The sequence below is a fragment of the Alligator sinensis genome, unplaced genomic scaffold (genome assembly GCF_000455745.1).
Source record: "Alligator sinensis unplaced genomic scaffold, ASM45574v1 scaffold324_1, whole genome shotgun sequence".
Lineage (NCBI taxonomy): Eukaryota > Metazoa > Chordata > Crocodylia > Alligatoridae > Alligator > Alligator sinensis.
Window position 1 is genome coordinate 1328958 of NW_005842188.1, and position 14209 is coordinate 1343166.

General features: G+C 45.6%; 1 protein-coding gene across 8 annotated transcripts in view; it reads left to right on the forward strand.

Annotated features, from left to right (window-relative positions):
• Positions 1-6651: 6651 nt before the first annotated feature.
• SERPINE3 (serpin family E member 3) overlaps positions 6652-14209 on the forward strand; it is a 36092-nt gene continuing 28534 nt past the window's right edge. For 5 of the 8 annotated variants that reach the window (XM_006026282.3, XM_025207203.1, XM_006026283.3 and 2 more), the window contains exon 1: positions 6652-6934. The gene's annotated coding sequence lies outside the window, so the exon portion shown is untranslated. Of the gene's footprint in view, positions 6935-7139; positions 7175-11147; positions 11205-14209 lie in introns of those variants that run through there. The other 3 variants (XM_006026285.2, XM_006026284.2, XM_006026286.2) reach the window with 3 other exon arrangements.

The following is a 14209-nucleotide window of genomic DNA, read 5'->3' on the forward strand; positions in this document are numbered from 1 at the left end:
GAACAATTCTACAGCTTTTCAAATCCCTGCATTAGCCAGGGACAGCAGTGGTGGTGTGCAGGTCCCTCCTTCCAGTGCCTTTTCCTAGCCAGCAGGGAAGGGTGGGCAGAGAGAAGGCACTGGATGGAAGAATCTCTGCCAAGCCTAGTGCACTGTACAGGCACAGCTGGAGCAAGTCAGGAGTGGCTCTGGGATCCCCCTGCACCCAGATCACCTCGAGAGAGCAGCAGCAGAAGGGGGTGGTATGCCCACCCCATTGCATCCCCCTCTGCCACCAGATCTGCCCCTTCAAGGATATATTCCATTTTTATAGGAATCATCAATCACATTTCCTATCCAAGTCATTTTTACAGGGACAAAGCAGCTGGACAGAACTGTCAAGGACAAGGCCAGAGCATTTTCAGGAGAGAGCCCATGACTGTAGTAACTTCTTGCTAAAAGAGGCAGAGCCCAACCCTAGCAGTGGCCAGATGAAGATACCCCTTCTGAACGTTTTCCCTAAAGCCTGTCTCTGACAAAACTGATGCTCATTTAAAAAAAGAGGAGGAGTGGGGGAGCCTCTACTCAAAGCCACATTCCTTTCCCTCAGAGAAATAGAGAGAAAGAAAATATCTCTACTCTGATTTTTTGTGCTCTGCTCAACTGCCTGGAATAACAAGAGACAAAATACATAAATATCTAACCTAGATAGGAGGACTTCAGGCACAGGCTTTACAATCAGTTGCTCCCAGTTTCACTAGGTTTCCAAACTGGCACAGCAATTTCCCTGCTTTCTTTGTAAACCCATGTATCATGTAACTCATTCACAATACCAAGTACTAGACCTCCCTCCAGGAAGCACATGCACCAGCGATAATCCAGATCAGTTTACCTCTGTGTACCTGGCAGCACGCTACAGTGCAATGACCAAATATCAGAAGAGTTTGTGGTTAATTAGGATCAGATTAATCCATGCTGACTGCCTGTCTCTGTGTAAAAAGGGCACTAGAGGTTAGAAAGTATTAAGTACCTTAAATGTCTACTTGCATAATTTAAAAGCCATTGGAGATGCAGTTTGTTTTTAAAATGCCAGCATGAAATCTTTTGCACCCCTGGAATTTTTTCTTATTACATAGCAGAAAAATCAATTTTAAAAGCTCAAGAAAAACAAAATAATTGAGTATGGAAAACTGAGATTTGAGACTATCCATTCTATTAAGGACACTGCAAAAATGGTCTTAGTAAAAAATTTGAATCTTGTTTGCTTTAAACCACATCTGAAAATATGAAGCATAAATTGTTCTTTATGATTACAGTGAATATCTTATCATAGCACTTTATCTAGGCTATGTGGTATCCAGTCTTCCATTTTAATAATTCCTATTTACCATAGGAATAAAACACAGCAATAACCAAATAGTTGCTCCTGTACGGCACTCCTTGTTCAATAGAATTTTCCACCATTTAAAAACCTAGATTTAGGTTACTATATATACCATCTCACAGCAGAGATGAAATAATAGTTTCTTCATTTTTATATTTTACTTGCTTAATATTTTTATAGCTACATATCCTCAAACTGCAACAAAACTCTTATGATAATATCTGTGTGCAATTCTTTATTGGGTATCACAAGTTAGGGGTGTTTTCCTTGTAATTTAAAACATAAAAATGTTAGTGAAGGTGATTTCCCAGCTAATGAAAGAAGCCATATAGTAATCTAAAACTCTGGGGGAAAAAGTTACAGATTTTAAGAGGCAAGATTAAAGGAGCCAACAGTCCTCATGAAAAACTTTGAAAATACCAATACATGTTGCATATCTTTTTTCTCTTCTTTTATTATTTTTAGTACATTTATATAATTACAAGGATGTTTATATAATTAGTTCCCTAAGAGTTCATCTGCTCTTTCAGCTTATTCCTCATTTAAAGTCATAAGCTTCTCTTTGTGACATCACTTGAATCATTATGGCAATAAGTGTGATGTCACCAACAAAGGATTACAACTTCAAGTGGGGTGTAAGCTGCAGGAGTAGATCAGCTTCTAAAGAATAAAGATCTTGTTTTGACGCAAATCACCCAAAAGACGAAGGAAGTGCCTTGCCCAGCGTCTCCCCTGAACCACTGAAACCATGACACAGGAGGCTTGATATGAAACAGCACATTATTCAGAGCTTTTCCAGGAGGGGTCAGCTGATACTGAAAGGCCCCTTTTCTCCTTCTACGCAAAGCAATGAGAGTTTTCCCATTAACTTCATTGGAACCAGAACTGAACCCTAAGCAGAATTTAGCTTCTGCAAAGTTTAGGCCCAAACCCAGGGTTGCCTCCAAGAGCTGTTTGTCTCCAAGATTTTGATATACAGAGGCTGAGTGCTGCATAGGAGTCTCCACAGGAAAAAGGCAAATTAGTTGTGAAACTGAATGGCATCATTATAAATTCGATCCAAGCTTCCCTAGAATGTAATTGCGGGGGCGGCACAACACACATCTCTGTTTAAGTAGTACACAGCTTCAGTTTTTAAATCTGTGGTACTTGTAGGTTTTTGTAGAGATCTTTTCCTCCACCAAAGTTTGCTAAACCAGAAAATAAATTATATATTTATTTATATTTTCTTTAGGGTTTGCCTAGCCTAGTCTTGCTTTACCAGCAGGGTTCATTGATGTTAATATCACATTTCTCCAACTTGGCCATAAGGTGTCCTTTAATCCCTTCTTTTGTCTTCCTCTAGTAGTAGTTAAACTGTGGCCCGTACAGGGAGACATGAGGGAGCACACACCACAGTGGTCATTCTGCTGCTGCTTCTACATGTGTACCATGCACAAGCCTGAACACCTTCTTAACCAGGATTTTCTGAGGCATTTTCTAAGACCGCAGTTTTCAAAGTCAGGTATCCCTAAATGAATTACTTACAGCTACTTTTCTCTGGACTGGCAGAAGTATGCCTATGTATTCTGTTTCCAATGCTATTTTCCCCCCATCATTTACTCTGAAAGGTCATATTTCAGTTATCCTTCTACTACAGCATACTTATCTTTTGAATCAAATTTTCCTTCTATCTTTTTTTCCTGGCATGACTTTTTTCAAAACTGCCTAAGCTGTGCTGATGTCTCTTATCCATTCAAAGTGTACATAAAGTGTAGAGGTCAACAATGGCAAGAATTCATTATTCCCTTTTTGATTTAAATTAACAAGACACACAATGAGTGAGAGCCATATCTCTGTAGTTCATCTAAAATAAGGTTCACAAGTGAAAATATAGAGTAGAAGTTAGAGGTAGGTGAAGTATTGCAGATAAGAACAGACTAGAATGCAATCCATACTTTTTTAAGACTAAAAAAAATCAACTTAAGTCTTAAAACAAATTTAAAAGTGGTTGGACACTTTTGTTATTCTTAGTTTCATTAAGCACTATAAGAATCACAAACAATGAGAAAAGTTTGTCTTATGGTATGTCTTGGCAGATGTGTAGAAAAACTTGAACTGGTTAGCCTGTTCACTTGAGATTCCACCCCAGTTGTATTTTATCTGGCACCCTCAGGGGGTTCAGATATATGCATTTAAGGTATAGGTATATGAAAAATTTACCATAAGGTCAAGGATAGGACTTACTGTACATTGAGGATACCTTAGCTCTCAGGGAAAGAAGAGTAAATTACTGAGGTTTAGCTTCAACATACCACAGGGTGAAAGCAAGCATATGAGAAGTTACGATGAAGCAGCAGACATGCAGTAAAGCCCAGTTTCATTTATCACCCAATTAACTGTTCACATATTCCTTAGATAAACATTCAGATTTTAGAGGGTATATCTGAACCAAATCAGGTTTCTCAATTTTTTGAGGTTCACTTGCCAATGATTGTATCTAAATTGCTCAATTCATATATTCTTTTGGGAAAACATTATATTACTACAGAGAGAGGTAGCTAGCTGTTAGTCTGAGGTCATCCTGAAATTTGTCTGAAGACGGCCTGATGTTATTCTAGAGATTACCCAATTTTGTCTCTCTATTTATGGATGACAAAATGCTAATGTCTCTAGGCATGATTGTCAATTTTTACCAAACCTATTGAATATTTCAGTGGGCATGTCTACACAAAACACTTTACCGTGCAGCAGACCAATTTGTTGTGCAGTAAAGTGTCACTGTTTACACATGCATGGCAATTAGGATGCAGTAGACTAATCTACTGGGCTGCTGGATAGTTCCATCAGATACAAGTGGTATCTAGCAATGCAGTAAATAACTACGCTGAAATGCACGTGTAGACGGTGACGTCAGGATTAATTTACTCTGGCTCAAATTGAGCTGGACCATATTCAGTCACATTAATTGCACATGTAGATGCACGCAGTGGCTCTCTTCCTGCAGATGTAATTTGCATGTACAGACAATGCCAAATGATAGAACTTCAAAGAAGGACATGGCACTCAGCAAACTTGCCAACTTATACCACAACTGTGATGGCATCTATCAACTGGTATACTGACAGAGAACTGGAATGCTACTGTAGGTAGGGACATTTTTGTCCTGGGTAAATCCTTAGTCTGATAAAGGTAACCAGATTTTGGTCCTTCAACCATCAGCATGAAAACTCAATTTGAGAACCGTCTCTGCGGCTACTTCTAATTCTAGCTGATCAGGAGGCTATGATCTCTCTGCTGGAAGTCAACTTCACCATTCACTTGTGATCTTTAGTCTTAATCACTGAAAAGTGCTCTGTACTGAAATGAAGGCAGGGGCTTTGAAAAACTTTCAGATGAAGCATCATTCAGCAGTCCACAGATGCAAACACATATGTGTGGCACCAAGACTAGAGACAGACATTCACATAAGCTGGTTTAAGTGATCAGAAACTAGTTTAAACCTGTAACAGAACATAAATTCAGTGCACATAAACCAGTTTCAAAATGGCTGAAACAGGTTTGAGATAAACCTAGATGAATGTAGTATCAGACTTAACTGATTGAGTTCAAACTGGTGTATGCAACTTCTGTCCCAGACCCCTTCTCTTTTTAAGTTAAAACCAAAGTCCCCCAGCATACCGCCATGCTCTCTGGGCTGTGCTCTCTGCTCCAGCAGAGCAGGGCTGGCCCCGCCCCTTTCCTCCCCAGCCTAAGCAGGGACAGGCAGAGACAGGGCTCTGGCCAGGCACACCCCAGAAGGAAGCAGGGAAGAGGTTTATTCCCTCCCCCTCGTCCCACTGGTGCAGATCTGCATTTCTCTGCTGGCTGCTCCAGAAGCAGGGGCATGGACAGCCCCAGCAGTGGCTTGGAATGAACTGGCCTGGCAGGGGGTTTAATTCCCCCCTCCCTGTCCCAACAACATGGACTCAAACCAAGATCTGCCTGGTGCTCCTCCCTTGCTGCTGCAGTGGCGAGGCACACCCAAACATCAGCCAGCAAGGCCCCTGAGGCAGAAGGGGCAGAGAGGGGGGTTATTTCCCCCACTACCCCCACTGTCCCCAGGGGACCATGGCCAGGTCTGCCCACCCTGACCCCACTGTGGTCCCCTGGGGCCACAGGGGGAAATAACCCTCATCCCTGTCACCACCCTCCCGCCCAAGGGGCTGTGCCAGCCAGGCTCCAGTTCTGCCCAGCTCCTGCCACTGGAGCGGTGAGGGAAAAGTGACCCTGGTGGGTGCTACAGCCCCAATCACAGTGTCCCAGAGTGCAAGCCTCTTCCCGGTGGGGGAGGGGAGTGCACTGTGAGGCAGGGAAAACTGCCACAGACTGCATGGAGCAAGTGGTGGTGGCAGTGCTAGGGTGCTTTGGGGGCCTATAGCCCTCTCTAAACCCTGGTGCCGCCATTCACCCCACGCAGTCTGCGGCAGCTCTGATCCCCCCACTCACAGCTGCCCCACTGGGAAGAGGCTCATCCTCCCCAGATGATAGGACAGGGGCTGCTGCTCCATCAGGGCCCTGCCCCCTCACTGCTCCAGCAGCAGAGCTGGGGGCCTGGCTAGAGGCCAGCCAGCAGGGCCCTTTAGGTGAGCAGGCAGGGAAGGGAGTTATTCCCCCCTCCCTCTGGTGTCTGGTGGAGGGGACAGGAGGGGATTAACCTGCTGCTTGCCTCACACAAGGAGTGAGTGACAGTGGTCAGGGAAGGTGGACCCTGCCTGTAGTCCCCCGTGGGTCAGTGGGGTAGAGGAGGGATAACCCTTCTCCCTGCCCCCTCTGCCTCAGGGGCTATGCTGGTCAGCATTTGGCCTTGCCCTGCTGCTGCAGCAGTGAGTGGGGAGTGCCAGGCAGACCCCAGCTGAGGTCCATGATGGTGGGACAGGGAGGAGGGTATTAAACACCTCCCTAGCCAGTTCACTCCAAGCTGCTGCCAGGGCTAGCCACTCCTCTCCAGCACAGCTTCCCTGCAGCTGCTCTAGCACTCCGCAGCTCCTAGCCTGAGCCACTGCAGGCATATGCTTACATTTTGTGAATGCCTATTCACTTGCAAATTGGTTCACTCTAGGTAGGTTAGACTAACCTGCAATGATTGAATCAATTCAGGCTCCAGCTTTCTGAATCTGTCCCTAGCCCTGGCATCAAGAACCCTGATCAAGCAGGCCTAAGTACCTAAGCAGTCACACCTGCAATAAGTCACTGGCTAATTAACTCTTCCTTAAACTCTGTTTAAGAACAGTGAGCATCCTGATTGGCTTCTGGGAGTGCCACAATTTAGTTGCAGCTGGGGGCCACAGATTTCCAGGCCAGTCAACAATTTTTTTCCCCCAGTAACAAGCTTCTTGATTCTTGCTCTCTCTGATTTTCCTGGCTCCTGACCCTGGCCTTGGACTTCCTCTGCAGATCTGTTTCCTGGGTCCTAACTCTGGTTTGATACTGAGCTAGGACTTAATCCTGTGGACTACCTTTTGGACTTGGTAACTTGGCTGCTAACTTTCCTGCATCTGGACCCCTGACTTGTTGCTCTGACTTTATCCTGTGGATTGTGCCTCAGCTGTGGTAACTTGAAGTATTTTTACATGTACTTGGGGGAGTGGCTTCCAGTGGGAATGACTGCTTTAGAGTGGCTCTGAGAGCAGGTTTAACTAACACACCCTTGGTATCTTGTGTATCAGCATCCCTGTGCTTCAAAATGGCAGCAGGAACACTTTAAGTAAAGCTCATCAAATGAGCTTTAGTTAAAGCACCCCACTGCCATTTTGAAGCATGAGGCTGCTGATACACATGATGCTACTGGAGGTACGTTAATTAGCACATTCCAGCAGACTCCATTAATTGAGTCTGCTCCAATGCACTGTAAGTACAGCATATTGGTGTAGCCTCCCTTCATGTCTGCAGACATCCTAGGTTACTGGCTTTCTGGGTTCTGACCCTGGCCTGTGTCCTAAACCCTGCTCCAGTTTCTCCCTCCAGATTTAATAATTAGCTCAGAGATCCAACTCTCACAGCGGATCATGGATGACTTGGGTGCCCTAACACCTGGACATGTATCTACATTGGTGTAAGTCACATGGACCTATAAAAACACCCAATATAAGTATTATCAGCATCCTGAGGGGACAAACAAACAGTTTTCCAGGTGAACTGCTAGTAGTATATACTGCTACAATGCCTCATCAGTATGTGGCAGGGAACATGGTGTAACCTATATGCCCAAGTGTGTTCCTGAGGATTTTGAATTTCCTTCTATTGCAGTGGAGACTGACCTTGAACCTTGCTATATCCGGGGTGAAAATTAAACTCATCAGTGCTGGATGGCTTTTTCTCAAATAAAAGAAAAATGCCTTTAATATACCCTTGGAAAGGCACTTTAAAACTATAAAAAGAACCAAAGATTTTCAGGGGGGGGGTTTCTTTTCCCCCATAAAACACTCAGATACTGCAGTGAGAAGGACAGTAAAAAGTCTGGCTATATAGATTATGCAATGAGATTCTGTGTAATAGCACACCTACCCTATGAAGTTCTTAGTCAGAGTTCATTGACATCAGTGTAAATCACTGACTTCAGTGAGGTGACAGGGGTGGTGCTTCAGGTTGCCAACTCTGACTGAAGCTATTTCAGGAGATTGGGGTTTTTTTCCCCCCAACATAATGTAATGTCATTAATAGGGGTACGCCAATAGTGATTTTTTTGGGACCAATACCGATGGCCAACTTTGAATGAGCCATATCGGCTGATACCAATCAGATCGCAAATATGCAGCTGCGCAGCTTGGAGAGAAGCATTCAGCTGATAAGTCTGTTGTGAGGAAAGGGGCATGGGAAAGGCAGATCGAGGCCCCTGCAGTGAGGGAGGGAGTGGGGCTGTGGCAGGGGCAGGCACTGGACAGCTGGCGCAAGTTCAGGACAGAGCCACGAGTACCTCATCCAGGAGCCACAGGAAGGGGGGAGTGGATTCTGCAGCTAGGTGTACCCCTGGGGGAGCCATGAGAGGTGTGTGCTCCCAGATCTACATGTGGGGCAAGGGCAGGCTGCTGCTGCAGGCTGGGGCTAGGGCGGTGCCAAGCTTCTCCCAGTAGGGTGCTGGACCAGGCTACACTAGGGGTGGGTGGCACTGGGAGGGCTGCAGCCACCCCTTAAATTCACCATAGCCCCCTCCCAGTGCCACCACTGCCTGCCCCAAGTGTAGCCCCAGCCCATAGCAGCAGCCCACCCTCACCCCACGCACGAGTCCAGGGATATACACCCCCTCCCCGTGCCCTCCTTGGTGTGTGCTCAGTGGCAGGAACTGCCACCCCCTCCCTGTGCCCCCCCAGATGAGCTGCTCACAGTTCCATCCCACGTCCTGTCCTGGCTATGCAGCACCTGCCCCAGCTCCACTCCCTCCCTTACCACTGGGGCCTCGATCTGCCCCCCCAACTCCCCCTCCCTCCCTCCCTTCCTTCCGCCCTTTCCCTTGCAACAGACTTACTAGCTGGACCTGGCTGCTCTCCATGCTGCTGGGTTGTGCTCCTGACTGCCTGCGTGCTGCTCTGTGTCTGCACACATGCATGGGGCATTTATCAGTGACATTATCGGCCACATCAGCCACAAAAGCCAATGGCCAATACTGTCAATTTTCCTTATATTGGTGCTGGTCCAATATGGGACCAATGTATTGGTGCACTTCCAGTCATTAAATGTAATGTTCAACCCATTCACAATATCAGTCTCCCAGATTGCGTTCAATAGCCAGTGAGAGATTGATGCAGGTTCCAGTAGTCTCCCAGCCAATCTGGGAGGGTTGGCATTCCTAGTGGTGCTACATAGAGGTAACAGAGAGCAGAATTTGGCTGTACAGCTAGAGTGGGCCTGTAGGGCAATCAATCATCCAGTATATGTTTCCAAACTAAATTGTTTGGAATTGAGACTGGTCTCTTCCACTGCAACATGACTTCATTGCTCTATATTTATCAGTTTAAAAAAAAAATCATAAAGAGGGCGGGAACCTGTGAGCTATAGCACTCTGAGGCATCCTGTCTCCAAGAGGCAGAGAATTTTCTGGAGCTCTGTATGTAGGGCAATATTCCTGCAGAGCTTTTACATGGTTCAATCTGATGTTTGGAGTGTCCCAGTCATGCTCTGCAGCACCAAATGGGGGCAGTAATGGTCTTAACTCTACACTGTCTTGTCCTTCCCCACTCTGTGCTACCAGACTGGTAGGGATGGAGCAGTCTCTTAATTCCCCAATTCTAGGAACAGCCAATCTGCCTGGTTCTAGGGCAGTGCGGTTGCACCCCCAGCTTTGGCTGTGTGGCACTTGCCTGTGAGCTGAGAGAGCTCACTTGGTATGTCACTGCAGCTGCTTCTATTACTTTGCAGGTGCCACGAGCTCCCAGCTTGCCAGCTGATCGGCACAGGGTTTGGACAGACTCCTGCTTTCACACAGCTCTGGAGCCTGGGGAATTAGTGCTGCTGCTGCTCATTCCCTCTTTCCCCCAGCTAAATTCAGCAGCAGGGGAAAGGTGTAGAGATGGTGAATAGTGGCATCGCTCACCCCCTCAGCTCTGGGGCTATGCAAAAGCAGGGGCTCCAGCCAGACTTAGTGACAGCCCTGGCAGGAGTTGCAATGATGTGCCCATGAGCTTAGAGGGCTCAGCGTGCATGTGCCACACAGCCAAAGAGGGCACGGCTGCTCCCCTTCCTCCCCATTATGATCCTGGATCCACCCATGGCCTGATACTAATCTGAACCCAACTACCACAGAAAGTGTCTTTGCCACAAACTTCTCCATGCTGCACCTACATAAAGGCCACGTAGAACTTGACACTGCCCTAATGTCATGTTCAGGGGCCTTCCGGGTTCTTGAGACTATTCTAATTTTAAAATAAAATGCCACAGAAACTATTCAGTTTGTACTTCATTTTATGAGTTTTTTTTTATGGTAATTTCTGTCAAACCCAATCAGATATGTATAAAGCTTTGTTATATATTAGGGAACTTTTCCATAAAGTTTTCTTTCTGAAGAACCAGATTTTGCTGTTGTATCACAGCAGGACTGTTCAAATTCTAAAATCCCTGAGGCCACATGTCCCAGGAGGTCCCAACTGCAGAGATGGCACAGTATGCAGGCCACCCCAGTTGAGCTATATGCCACTGGGCCATACAGACGCTCTGCCCCCATCCCCCACTGTACCATGTACCTATATACACCCCCTGCTACTAGTACACAGTGGCCCACCCCCTGCTGCACCATGCTACCAGTACATGAACACCATTTCCTACCTTGCCCCCCACCCGCACTGTAAGGTGTGGGTGTGGTTATGGGTGTGATTCCTCCCCAGATGCAATGCCTCCTTGCAGGACTCCCCTTTATACACAGCCCTGTTCCACTCCCCCCCCCCCCCCCCCCCCCCCTCACTGACCCACCTCCTGGGGCAGAGACAGGAAGCAGCAGACAGAAAGGACAGAGAGCCTAGACCCATGGGGGAAGCAGCAGCTAAGCATGAGTCTGGAGGCTGTTACTTAACCCCTTGCAGACCACATGCAGTCCAATGGACATCTCTAATCTAATTGATAGAGACAGAGATTGTGGGAGACAGTGGGACAGGTATTTTTAGGTATCATTGAGAATGTAAATAAAGGTCCCCCATAACCCAGGTGTTTTATAGCTCAGTAATGTACTACCTGGTCAAGAGGCTCACAAAATATGCTGCTTATACACCGGTGCTCTGTTACTTGAGGAATATTACTTGGCTATTCAGTAGAAGCCATCTTCTAATAAAGTCAGTATGTTTCTGTCTAGTGATGTAAGGTCCCCAGCTCACCTCTGATAGTGGAGGCTGCTAAGGTAAGCTCATTTTGGCTTTTTTCTTTTCTCCATCAAACTGTTAGAGAGAAAGAAAAGGTGACTGGCACCGCCAAGTTCTGCTCACAGCTGTGGCAGCTGGTGCAGATCTGCATCTGTAAATCTCCACTGGTTCCAGAGGTGACCTAGAGCAGGGGGCCATGACAGTGGAGATGAAACATAGCAAAGGAAAGGGAGACCCAGAAAGCTCTAAGAATGGAAATGTAATTAACAGCTCTTCTCAACCTTCTTTGGGATAAATTATGCTCTCACTTCCACTCAGGCAAATCTGGTTTTAAATAGCATGCTCAGCTGAACATTATAACTGTGATACTGTGTCAGACCAAAGGTCCATTTAGCCCAGTAACCTGTCTTCATTAGTGGCAAGCATAGTCTGAAGACAATGGAGATACTCTGACTTCACAAAAATGTGACTGTGACAGAAAGTGGCCAAGGAAAGACAGGGGGAAATAGACACTGGGTGCTCTCAATTATGCTTTTCTCCTCTGATCTTTTACTGTCCCTTTCCCACTCCTATTTTCAGGCATCCCTCTTAGCTCGCACATTCTCTCCACAGTTGAACAATTCTCCTATCCAGACTTTGCGAAGCTGCTAGTAATGGTAACAATGCCATGTTGGTGGTATTACAAGTTATCCACAAAGAAGTCCTCATAGGGCAACAAATTGTCACCTGATGATGACAGCTTTTACTCGCAATGAATACAAAATCAGATTCAGAGGCCTAAATGGCAAGCCATCCTATTTTATTACCCTGAGCCTCCCATCAGTAATTTTTTACCTGACTCTCTCCCATGCTCAATGTGGTCTTTTGGGGAATTTTACTATTACATAACATTTCCCAACTTTGTTCCCTAACTGTGGGGTGGTGCTGAGACTTCGTATTGCTCTATCTGCTTTCAAGGTCCTGCACCATAGCAGTCTTGCTCTTCTAATGAAGCCAAATGTATTTTGCTCCCTCCAAAGCCTTTTGTTGTTGTGCCTGAAGTTGACTAGAAGGCTGCATCCACGTGAACGTGGATGTTCGTTTCCCTGGGGCAAGAAGCAGTGGCATACTTTGTGCCGCTGCTACTTGTCCTTGGAGAATGCCTGTGCCCCGTACCCTCTAGCACGTGGTAGGTTACCCCAGGTAGGGCAGGAGAGGCTGGGGCCAGCACTGGACTTGTCTGGGGTCCTTTGGGGGCTTGCCAGGGGTTCTGGGGGCCTCCTGGGACTGCAGCAGTGGCAATCCTGTCACTTGGAGCCAGACTAGCAGCCAGAGTGTGGTTTCAGCCAGCCAGGCTCCAGTTTTGGGTGGCACACTCTGCCCCCACATGTGCCACTCCATTTTTTTGTTGTGCAGATCACCTGAGATTTAAGAAAAAACCCACGTTGCTACCTTGCAGCATAGAGAACTGCTGAATGTGCAGTATGTGGCACCTCGGATGTGTCTGCAGCACCACATATTGCATGGCCTCGCTCATCTGGATGCTCAGTCAAAGAGTTCAGTGGAGAACAATATGACATATAGCATTCCATCTCCTCCAGCTGCGGCTGGGGTGCCTGGTCACAACCCAGAGGTTTCAAGTTTGAGGCCATAGTAGAAGCACTCCCAGCACAGCCTGTCAGATTCCAACAAATCTATGAATTCTGTTACATACCTTGTCACATAGACATGAAAAAGGAAGGATCTCCTCCAGGGACTCAACAGAAGACAGAAATGGGATGAATAGGAAAAAGGTTATTAATATTTTAAATTAATTTAAGTATCTGTAGCATTTTTATTCCTGTAAGCCATAATGCAATAACTGACAGCCTCAGGAGCTACATGAAGCAATTAAGTTTAACCAAAGATTCATAGCAACAGAAACACACCTTGCACAAACTGCGGTGAGCACACTCCACAAAGAAAAGCTGTAGTTCATTAGTTAATATTGGTAGAGAAAGATAGCTGATGTATTGCATTAGACATGACGGCAGGAAAAATATAACTGGCACCATGCTGTTAAAATTAAAATACTGAATAACACTTTCTGTGAAGAGCCACACTGCCTTAACATATCTCTTAGAGACACCCAGGGAGTACAGCACTCAGTTGCTGATCAAAAATGGTTATCATCTAAAAGCAGTTGAGGAAGCAGTTGGTCTCAGGTACTTCCTTGTGGACATGAATCTCCCAGGCAATTGACACTCTTATTGGCAGCCTCAGCACAGAGGCCAAGAATGAAGGTCCTGATTTAGAAAAACATTTAAGCACACACCTAACGTTAAGCCTGGGAATAAAATCTTTGAAATCATTGTGACTACCAGGGGTTTAACCACCCTGCTCAACTAGAACCTAACTGGTCATGTATACTTAGCCTCTTGCTCTTCTTCAGTGTCCCATCATGAAACCAAGTACTTTCCACCTCTGGACTTTCCACCCTCCACTAAAACTAAACTCACTTTATTTTAAAAACAATTAAAATTGCAGAGCAGTATTAGGAAGGCACTGCTCTGCACACTGGAGAAGGTGATCAAGGAAGAAAGCCAGCTTGCTTTCAAGTGGGCTAACTAACTGAACCTACTGCTGAGTCCTTCCCTGATACTAAAAAAAAATGTATTGGATTGTGATGCAATGCAGCTAATACATTGCACTATCATAACTGCTAAGCTTAAAGTTGCTTGTTCTTCACACCTTTTCTTTTCCTGGTAACTTTTCCTGGTAACTCAGTGCTTTCTGGTTGCAAATAAAAGGAAATTTTATATTTTGAGGCAGCATAGCTCAGAATACATATATATATTCCCCCATCCCTAGTTTGTTTGTTTTGTTGTTTTTACAAATTTACAGAGTAAAATCCCACTAGGTTTAGTTAAGATCTTCCATTGATTCCCACAGGACTAGGTGTAGGGATGAGATGAGCAGGATTTGGCATTCTCTTACTTAGAAAGTTGTGAAAATTCAAATAGTATTTAAAATGGTTAATTGTGGATAGCATACTACTGGTTAAAGCAAAGTTAACTATTCCATT